Source organism: Lolium perenne, chromosome 5, assembly GCF_019359855.2.
Source record: "Lolium perenne isolate Kyuss_39 chromosome 5, Kyuss_2.0, whole genome shotgun sequence".
In the NCBI taxonomy this organism is placed as follows: domain Eukaryota; kingdom Viridiplantae; phylum Streptophyta; class Magnoliopsida; order Poales; family Poaceae; genus Lolium; species Lolium perenne.
The window spans coordinates 181,428,242-181,438,170 of record NC_067248.2 but is presented as its reverse complement, the minus strand read 5'-3'; the positions used below and the strand labels follow the sequence as shown (position 1 = coordinate 181,438,170).

General features: G+C 47.3%; 1 long non-coding RNA gene across 1 annotated transcript; it reads left to right on the top strand.

Annotated features, from left to right (window-relative positions):
* The first annotated feature begins 4,231 nt into the window (after positions 1–4,231).
* LOC127298085 (uncharacterized) lies at positions 4,232–4,804 on the top strand. Its single transcript, XR_007849597.1, has 2 exons — positions 4,232–4,361; positions 4,458–4,804. It is a non-coding gene; the product is annotated as an uncharacterized lncRNA (long non-coding RNA).
* The last annotated feature ends 5,125 nt before the right edge of the window (positions 4,805–9,929 follow it).

Below are 9,929 nucleotides of genomic sequence, written 5' to 3'. Positions count from 1 at the left end.
TCACCGCGACGATCTTGCGGGAGGACGATGACATTGGCTAGGGAGAGGAGATTTGGGAGCGGCGAGAGGTTGGAGCGGCGAGAGATTGGGATGGGGAAGGAAGCAGGGGCGCTCTTAATGTACATCGGCGGCAGGCGAAGCGGCATCGGGGCGTTGGACGCAATAAACACCGGCGCGGATGGTCACGCGGCCATGCACGACGAGACGCGTCCCTGCGTCGTCTGGGAAATCTGGGACGCCATTAACGTCGCTTGACCAAAGGTAGGCGACAGGGTTTTAGACTCCCGTGCCTCCTCGCCTCGCTTTTCATTGTGTTCGGCGTGTCCGGGCATCCCCTGTGTAGCGGGGACGGGCTCAAGGCGTCGGACACGGTATTGGACCGTGCCGGAAAAAAATGGCTTTGGACACGTGGCTGGAAAAAAAATTCGTCCGATGTGCACCAAATATTTTGGGAAACGCGGTTGGAGATGCTCTTAGCGTTTTCCTTTTCTTTTTCTTTTAGGAAAACGGGAGAGCGAAACACGAGCGAGCGGAAGACGGAACCCTTTCATCTTTGTTTTTGTTTTTTAAGTAAGTACCAGGAGAGATACCAGTCCAGCACGCGAAAAGTGTTAATGACACACGAGCTTCAGTGCTCCCGCTGTTCTCAGCCGTTCATTCTGTCAAACTGACCATCCATTTATCAGTATCCTTGGAGTATATATGCACGTATATGAGCGACGCTGATGTATCTCCTAGCACAGCTCATTTAATGTGTACCACGTGCACACCAACTGTGCTGACAGCATACCCAACATGTTTCTAAATTTTCAACGCGTACTGTGTTTTTGTCCTGTAGCTGTCAATTGTAGTCCTGTACGTGGCGGTAGGAGGGATAGTGTGCCGTTGCACGGTGCTCTTTATTTTGAATCATGTTTAGAGCATCTTCGTCGTTCAACCGTTCCTAAAAGGGATTTGAAGCGCGTGGGACAAAAAACATTTTCAGCCGCGTTCCATAAAGCCTCTTTTTGTCCGACGCGTTCCGCAAACACGATACAAACAAAACGCGTCCCCTAAACGCTCAATCCAGCGCTCTCTAGGGAACGATTTGGGGACGTGACTAGAGATATTCTTACACCCCCTGTTAAAGATGGCTGATGAACCCTGAACTGCTTCTAGGTGTATTGTTGTTACGAAGCATGTGCCCTGATGGAGTAGCTCCATTGCCTCCATGACTGTCATTAATTGAATCATCATTCACTTCGCGAGATTATCGTAAGCAAATTCCTTTCACATCCACTTTTATCGTTACATTTCCTAATATATACTAATTGTTTTTCATTATCCATGTCTGAGAATAAAATAAATCTTTGTATCTACACTCGTACCTTCGACACCATAGTAGTCATGTGCTTCTACTATTTCATGATCGTTTATCGAGTCTCCAAAGTATAATTCTCAATCCATGCATTGTGTCAAAAGTTCTTATATTCCTGGCCATTCCACAACATTTTTCAGTGTTAGCATTGCAATCATTAATGTTAAAATCATATATAATTCTGAATCCCTGCATTGTGTCCACAGTATAATTATGAATTCATGCATTGTGTCCAAAGTATAATTCTGAATCCCTGCGTTGTGTCAAAAGTTGTTATATTCCTGGCTTTTCCATATCATTTTTCATTGTCAGCATTGCAATCATTAATGTCGCTCTCTTCTTGAAGAAATCGTCTTGGAGTTCTAGGCGCGCGGCTCTCCGGCGGTGGTGTGGCGGAGGTGCGGTGCCTCTTCGGATGGCGTTATCCTTGTTGTATCTTCCTTGATAGTTTTCAGTGGGTGTGGTGTGCGTCCTTGTAAGATGGGTTCAGCACCATGTATCTTGTTTCCGTTCAGGGCGTTATTAATTTAGCGTCGGCCGTTTTGGCCTGTTAACTAAAAAAAATAAGGCTTACGCCGTATTTCATGATGAACTTTAACTATAAAAATTGAGCAGAAAAATCTTGATTATATTATATGTAATTAGTATTGTTGGATCCGTATTGAAAAGCACATACAAATTTTTTTATATTTGAAGTATTTTTTTTATCAACAAAAATTACGTAAAACGAGGACACTTTATTTCTTGAAATGGAGGTAGTATAAGCTAATCGAATTCACAGAAACGATACATAAGAAACAATACAATAATACAATGTATGTCTAGAATTTTAGTTTGCATTTTTTTGGAAATTTGGAAATGTTAGAACAAAAATGAGGTACGAGCGTAACTAGTTGCGGAATATCCCCTCTCAAGATGTTGTGATGTTCCACTGTTATTCCGGGTTCTCTGTTTTTACCCTAGCTGTTCTGTATTGAAACACATGCTACACAGAAGTATGGCCCACCAAAGATATTAATGTACTTACATGTGGACGAGAACTGTGTTAGGGCATCTCCAGCGGCGCGACGCATTTCGGACGCCCAAAAGTGGTCGCGAGCGTCCGTTTGCGTCGTCCCGCGAACATATTTTGTCCGCACGTCCGTTTGCGTCTGGATGTGCTCCCACCGGGGCGACCCATTTTTTGAATTGCAACATAGTTAAAAACATTCAAAGTAGTACATAAAAATGCATAAAAACTATACAAAGTAGATCTATAGGCCTAGACTACTTGCTTCCTGACGGGCCGGCACCATCGTTGCATCGCTCCGTCGTCTGCTTCTCCGCCGCCTCCCGCGCGGCCGCTATGGCTCGGTGCGCCGCCGCGTCCTGGCTCAGTGCCTGCTCCAGCCTCGCGTTGGCGGCGTCGTCCTTGAGCGTCTCGAAAGACTCGACGATGGCCCTCTGCTCCGCCGCCTTCTCCTCCGGCGTCGGCGCATCAGGGTCATCGGAGGACCAAGATATCTCCGAGTCGGAGTCCTCTGCTGCAGCGGCGGCCGCCAGCCTGCGCTGTTCCAGCTCGGCGTCCAACGCCGCGTGGCCCGCCAGCTCCTCCTGTGCTTCCTTCTCCGCTTCAGCCAGGGCCGCGGCGTCCCTGACCGGGTGGAGGAGGTCGGTGCTGTCTTCGGAGTCGAACTCGTCGTCGGAGCTCGAGGCCGGAGGAGGTGGAGTGGGAGGTGAAGGTGGAGGTGGAGGCGCGGCAGCCTGGCCACGTCCGGCGCTGCTCATGGCGGATCTGCTAGGGCTGAGCGAAAGCGGCGGCTAGGGTTTAGTGGGGAGGAGATGAGATGCTCGCGCCCCTGTTTATATAGGTCGGAGACAGGGCGACGGCCGCGCCACGCGGGGCATCGCCATTACTACGCGCGGCCGCAGACTGCCGAAGCGACATCGGTGCCAGTACTGGCGGAGAAGACGCATCGACGCTGCGCACGCTCGCGGAAGCCGAGGCACACCATTAACGCAGCCCTGCAAAGGACGCAACGCGCCGTCCGGAAGTAATTCCGCGGAACACGAAGCAGTTGTGCCGCTGCCAGGCGGGCACGTGCGAGGACCGAGCGGACATTTTCCGCGACCGCCGAGCGTCCGCTGAGACGCAAACCTAGCGCATATTTGGGCCAGGTTTACGTCTCCACGGACGGCTCGGTCACTTTGCGTCGCGCCACTGGAAGTGATGCACGACGTATTTTTGGTCACGGCAGACACAAACGGTCGCTCAGCGTCGGGCGCTGGAGATGCCCTTATGTTTCCTGGCCCAGCTGACTTCAAGGGGACCGCATCGGTCACCAAACTTCTGACCGAGGCACTGTGTTCGAATACATAGCAGCTCGTATATACAATTTCTAAACGTGTGTATTGCCTCTAAAACATTTCTGACACAACTGCCAACACCGAAACGAGCCAGTCACAAAGCACCAGTTGGCGGGAGCACTGAAGCTCGAGTGCACCAAATCCCCTTCCCTCCAGCACGTGCCTGAAATCTTGGGTTTTATTTTGTGGAAAGAACCAATATTTGTGGCCTTGTGGGATGCGCCCTTTACACGGAAGCAGTAGTTAATTAGCAGACCCAACGTACATGGAAGCAAATAATCCAAGGGATACATGCTTTGAAGCAAATTATACGATCTAAACATGCATGGAAGCATATTTCAAAAAAAAAAATGCATGGAAGCAAATTATACGGCATCTCGCTATATATATCGTATTAATTAACGCTGATATATATAGCATGTAATCATTAGGCTTAATTGACAATTATCTCATATACTTGATTAAGCAAGCAGTAACCCTCTATATATCGATGTTCCACGCAGCCATCGTCATTGCTCGTCTCACGTAACCATTCTTTCAGTGCAAAGAGTTAGTAAGTCGATCGAGCAACAAGCAGTAAGAACCAAAATGAGAGGGAGCGGCCGGATACACATGATGGCCATCTTATTCATGGGATGGCTTGCGGTGACTGCACAGTGTGAGCGCTCCTATCGTTGTATTCTTATTATCGTCACTTAATTTACATGGAGCAGACACCACACCAGAACCATGATATTTATACTGCAATATGTAGGTCGCCTCGAGGCCGGAAGGAGCTATCTAGACGACGGCCGTAATGCTACCGTGGCCAACTCGGTATCGCTAGATGATGGCAGCAAGATTACCCTGCAATTTTGTGTCAATCGGCCATGTGAGTTTCGCGAACACTGCTACTGCTGCAACACCCTCAAGACAGAGCCGTGCTTCATGTCGCTGGAGGAGTGCCAGGCTAGTTGCCCTGCCTGCAATGGCACGTGCCCGCCGCCTCAACCGACGAGATAGAATTACATGCATCAATCAATAATGGGTTCTCATCCCTAAAGAAAAAAAAATCTCGTGCTAGACTTAATCAAATAGTAATTTGTTTTTGTGGGATCGACATTGTACTGGAAAATTTTATCGCAAATCTCTTATTTTTACCTAGATTAAATCTCCACTATACCATCATACTCGTGTATTTTTATGGAAGAGTGGCTGAGAGGATTTGGTGAACACCAAAACTCCTCATCTCCTTCTCGCAAAAAAAAAAAAAACTCCTCATCTCCAAACCCCTTGGAATGGAAATACTAGAGAAATAAACAAGGTCGTATACCGAGTCAACTAAAATGAGTGAGTTATGGATTTTCCACTGTTTGTGTAAGATAAAATAAAATAATGTAAATTAGTTGTGGATTTATCTCCTCATATTCTGCGGATAGAGCCCGTATGCGCAAGCTGCAGGCTTGCATCATTTTTTTTTTTTTTTTGCGAGGAATGACAAACTTTCTTTCTCATGGTTCGGGAGGGCGAGCGAGCGGTTAAAGCAGACAAGATGGAGCGCCAAAGAGAGCCGAGCAAAAGGCTGGTTAGTAGGGCCGGCCCATAAGGCATGGCAACGGGGCGACCGCCCTGGGCCCTTGGGATGAAGAGCCCCGGCCCAGGTAGTAGTATCTAGCACACCAGTGGTTAGGAGCAGCTTTTTTTCTTTTCCAAAAGGGGTTTAGGGGCAGCTGTGCATTATTTCAAAGGTCCGGTCACATGGAGCTCAAAAGTTCAGATGGTTCGCCAATCTGATGTTCTTTTCAAAATGTATAAGATCATGCACTATGTATGAGAAAAGCGATTCCTAACCTTCTCTCTCCTTCTTTTGAACCGGTTCAATACATAGCAAGGCATCGGTTCTTAAAACCTGACACAAGAAACGGTTCAAGAAGTTGGTTCGCTTCTTACGTGCAATTGTGGGACCTAGCTGTAAAATTGTGAGGGAAAAGGAAGATGCATGCATGCAGGAGATGTGAATAGAGGCTCCCACCACCGGTTCCATACATAGCACCTCAATTGGAACGGTTCCTAGTTCTGACACAATTTTCTTTGAATCGAACACACACAGTACATGGCCTAAGCATCTCAAATTGCCCTGCTTCGTGTCGTTGGCGGACTGCCAAGCTAATTGCCCTGCCTGCAATGGCACGTGCCCATCGCCTGAACCGACGAGATAGAATTACATCCGTGACAACAATATGTGTATTGAGTTCTCAACACTTTTTCAGTTATACAATCAAGACATCCTCGACAAATCTCTCGTCAGTATTGTCTATAAGTGATTTATTTCTATAATTACATCTCTAGCTTTCTCAGCTCGTTCATTGCATATAATTATCCTCACTATATTTTTTGTACGCTATAATTATGCAGAATGAAGATTGTAGTATGCAGAAGAAATAGAATCTTTAGCATTGGGTTCATTGACTGATATCACAATCATTCGCCTACGGTACGACAATACCCAAAGGACATGGAGGATAATTTGCTAAAGTATTTAGCCAAACAAAATGAATGTTCGAATATACTATTTCCTTAAACCTTCTCGGGAGTGTTACTGTGTAGGGATTCGTTGCATAGAAAACAAAAAATTTCCTACCGCGAGAACGCAATCCAAGCCAAGATGCAATCTAGAAGACGGGAGCAACGAGGGGATGATCGAGACTCACCTTTGAAGATTTCCAAAGCCTACAAGATGAGGCTCTTGTTGTTGCGGTAGACGATCACTTGCCGCTTGCAAAAGCGCGTAGAAGATCTTGACGGTGCCACAATCGGGCAGCACCTCCGTACTCGGTCACACGTTCGGTGTTGATGAAGACGACGTCCACCTCCCCGTTCCAGCGGGCAGCGGAAGTAGTAGCTCCTCCTTGAATCTGGCAGCACGACGGCGTGGTGGCGGTGGCGATGGAGATCTCCGGCGGAGCTTCGCTAAGCGTTGCGGGAGAGGGGGAGGAGTGGGGCGGCTAGGGTTTGGGGAGAGGGGGTGGCCGGCCTCTATGGGGTGCGGCCAGCTTGAGGGCTTGTGGTGGCCGGCCCCCTCCCCTTGGCCTCTCTTTATATAGGTGGAACCCCCAAGTGTTGGACTACAAGTTTTCGAATAAGACCCCAACCCAAAACCTTCCATGTAGAAGGAAAACCTACCCAAGGTGGGACTCCCACCCAAGTGGGATTCCCACCCTTCCATGAGGGGGGGTGGCCGGCCCCCTTGGTGGAGTCCACCTTGGACTCCACCCTCTAGGGTTGGCCGGCCATGGGTGGTGGAGTCCCACCGGGACTCCGCCTTCCAAAGTGAATTCTTCCGGACTTTTCTAGAACCTTCTAGAACCTTCCATAAATTCACCGGATCATTTTAAAACTTATAAAATGACGTCCTATATATGAATCTTATTCTCCGGACCATTCCGGAACTCCTCGTGATGTCCGGGATCTCATCCGAGACTTCGAACAATACTTTGAACTCCATACCATATTCAAGTTCTACTATTACAACATCAAACCTTAAGTGTGTCACCCTACGGTTCGCGAACTATGTGGACATGGGTGAGAACTCTCTCCGACCAATAACCAATAGCGGGATCTTGAGATCCATAATGGCTCCCACATATTCAATGATGACTTAGTGATCGAATGAACCATTCACATACGATACCAATTCCCTTTGTCACGCGATATTTTACTTGTCCGAGGTTTGATCATCGGTATCACTCTATACCTTGTTCAACCTCGTCTCCTGACAAGTACTCTTTACTCGTACCGTGGTATGTGGTCTCTTATGAACTTATTCATATGCTTGCAAGATATTAGACGACATTCCACCGAGAGGGCCCAGAGTATATCTATCCGTCATCGGGATGGACAAATCTCACTGTTGATCCATATGCCTCGACTCATACTTTCCGGATACTTAATCCCACCTTTATAACCACCCATTTACGCAGTGGCGTTTGATGTAATCAAAGTACCTTTCCGGTATAAGTGATTTACATGATCTCATGGTCGAAAGGACTAGGTAACTATGTATCGAAAGCTTATATCAAATAACTTAATGACGTGATCTTATGCTTCGCTTAGTTAGGTGTGTCCATTACATCATTCATATAATGATATAACCTTGTTATTAATAACATCCAATGTTCATGATTATGAAACTAATCATCTATTAATCAACAAGCTAGTTAAGAGGCTTACTAGGGACTCTTTGTTGTTTACATATCACACATGTATCAATGTTTTGGTTAATACAATTATAGCATGGTATATAAACATTTATCATAAACATAAAGATATATAATAACCACTTTTATTATTGCCTCTTGGGCATATCTCCAACAGTCTCCCACTTGCACTAGAGTCAATAATCTAGATTACATTGTAAGGTACCTAACACCCATGGCATTCTGGTGTTGGTCATGCTTTGCCCTAGGGAGAGCTTTAGTCAACGGATCTGCTACATTAAGATCAGTGTGTACTTTGCAAATCTTTACTTCTCCATCTTCGATGTACTCGCGAATCGAGTGATAACGCAGCTTGATATGCTTCAGCCTCTTGTGTGACCTTGGTTCTTGTGCATTGGCGATGGCACCCATGTTGTCACAGTAGATGACTAGTGGGTCCAATGCACTAGGAACCACACTGAGCTCTACAATGAACCTCTTCATCCATACCGCTTCTGATGAAGCCTCTGAAGCCGCTATGTACTCTGATTCTGTTGAAGACTTCGCCACCATGCACTGCTTCGAGCTTGCCCAGCTTACTGCAGCACCATTCAATATAAACACGTACCCAGACTGTGACTTAGAGTCATCAGGATCAGTGTTCCAACTTGCATCAGTGTAACCGTTTACAACGAGCTCTTGGTCACCTCCATAACAAAGAAACATATCCTTAGTTCTTTTCAAGTACTTCAGGATGTTCTTGACTACTGTCCAGTGTTCCATCCCTGGATCACTTTGATATCTGCTAGTTAAACTAACAGCATGTGCTATATCCGGTCTAGTACATAGCATGGCATACATGATAGATTCTACTGCCGAGGCATAGGGGATATTACTCATCCTTTCTCTTTCTTCTGCCGTAGCCGGTCCTTGAGTCTTACTCAAGACCTTGCCTGGTAACATAGGTAAGAACCCTTTCTTACTTTCGTCCATTCTAAACTTCTTTAGAATCTTGTCCAGGTATGTACTCTGTGATAGCCCTATTAGGCGTCTTGATCTATCTCTATAAATCTTGATGCCTAATATATATGATGCTTCACCAAGGTCTTGTAGGATAACGTTGCATAGAAAACAAAAATTTTCCTACCGCGAACACGCAATCCAAGCCAAGATGCAATCTAGAAGACGGTAGCAACGAGGGGGTATCGAGTCTCACCCTTGAAGAGATTCCAAAGCCTACAAGAGGAGGCTCTTGTTGCTGCGGTAGAAGTTCACTTGCCGCTTGCAAAAGCGCGTAGAAGATCTTGATCACGATCGGTTCCGGCGCCACGAACGGGCAGCACCTCCGTACTCGGTCACACGTTCGGTTGTTGATGAAGACGACGTCCACCTCCCGTTCCAGCGGGCAGCGGAAGTAGTAGCTCCTCTTGAATCCGACAGCACGACGGCGTGGTGTCGGTGGCGGTGGAGAACTCTGGCGGAGCTTCGCTAAAGCTACGCGGAAGATATGGAGGAGAGGGGGGCGGCTAGGGTTTGGGAGGGGGTGGCCGGCCACTTCAATGGGGCAGCCAGCTTGTGGTCTTGGGGTGGCCGGCCCCCTCCCTTGGCCCCTCATTATATAGGTGGAACCCCAAGTGTTGGACTCCAAGTCTTCAAATAAGACCCGAAACCAAAACCTTCCATATGGAGGGGAAACCTAGCCAAGCTAGGACTCCCACTAGAGGTGGGAGTTCCACCTCCCATATGGGGGGGTGGCCGGCCCCCTAAGGGGGAGTCCACTTGGGACTCCTCCCCCACTAGGGTTGGCCGGCCATGGAGGTAGAGTACCATGTGGACTCCACCTTCCTTGGTGGTTTCTTCCGGACTTTTCTAGAACCTTCTAGAACCTTCCATAGAACCTTCCGCGACATTTTAATTCACATAAAATGACATCCTATATATGAATATTATTCTCCGGACCATTCCGGAACTCCTCGTGATGTCCGGGATCTCATCCGGGACTCCGAACAAATATTCGAACTCCATTCCATATTCAAGTACTACCATTTCAA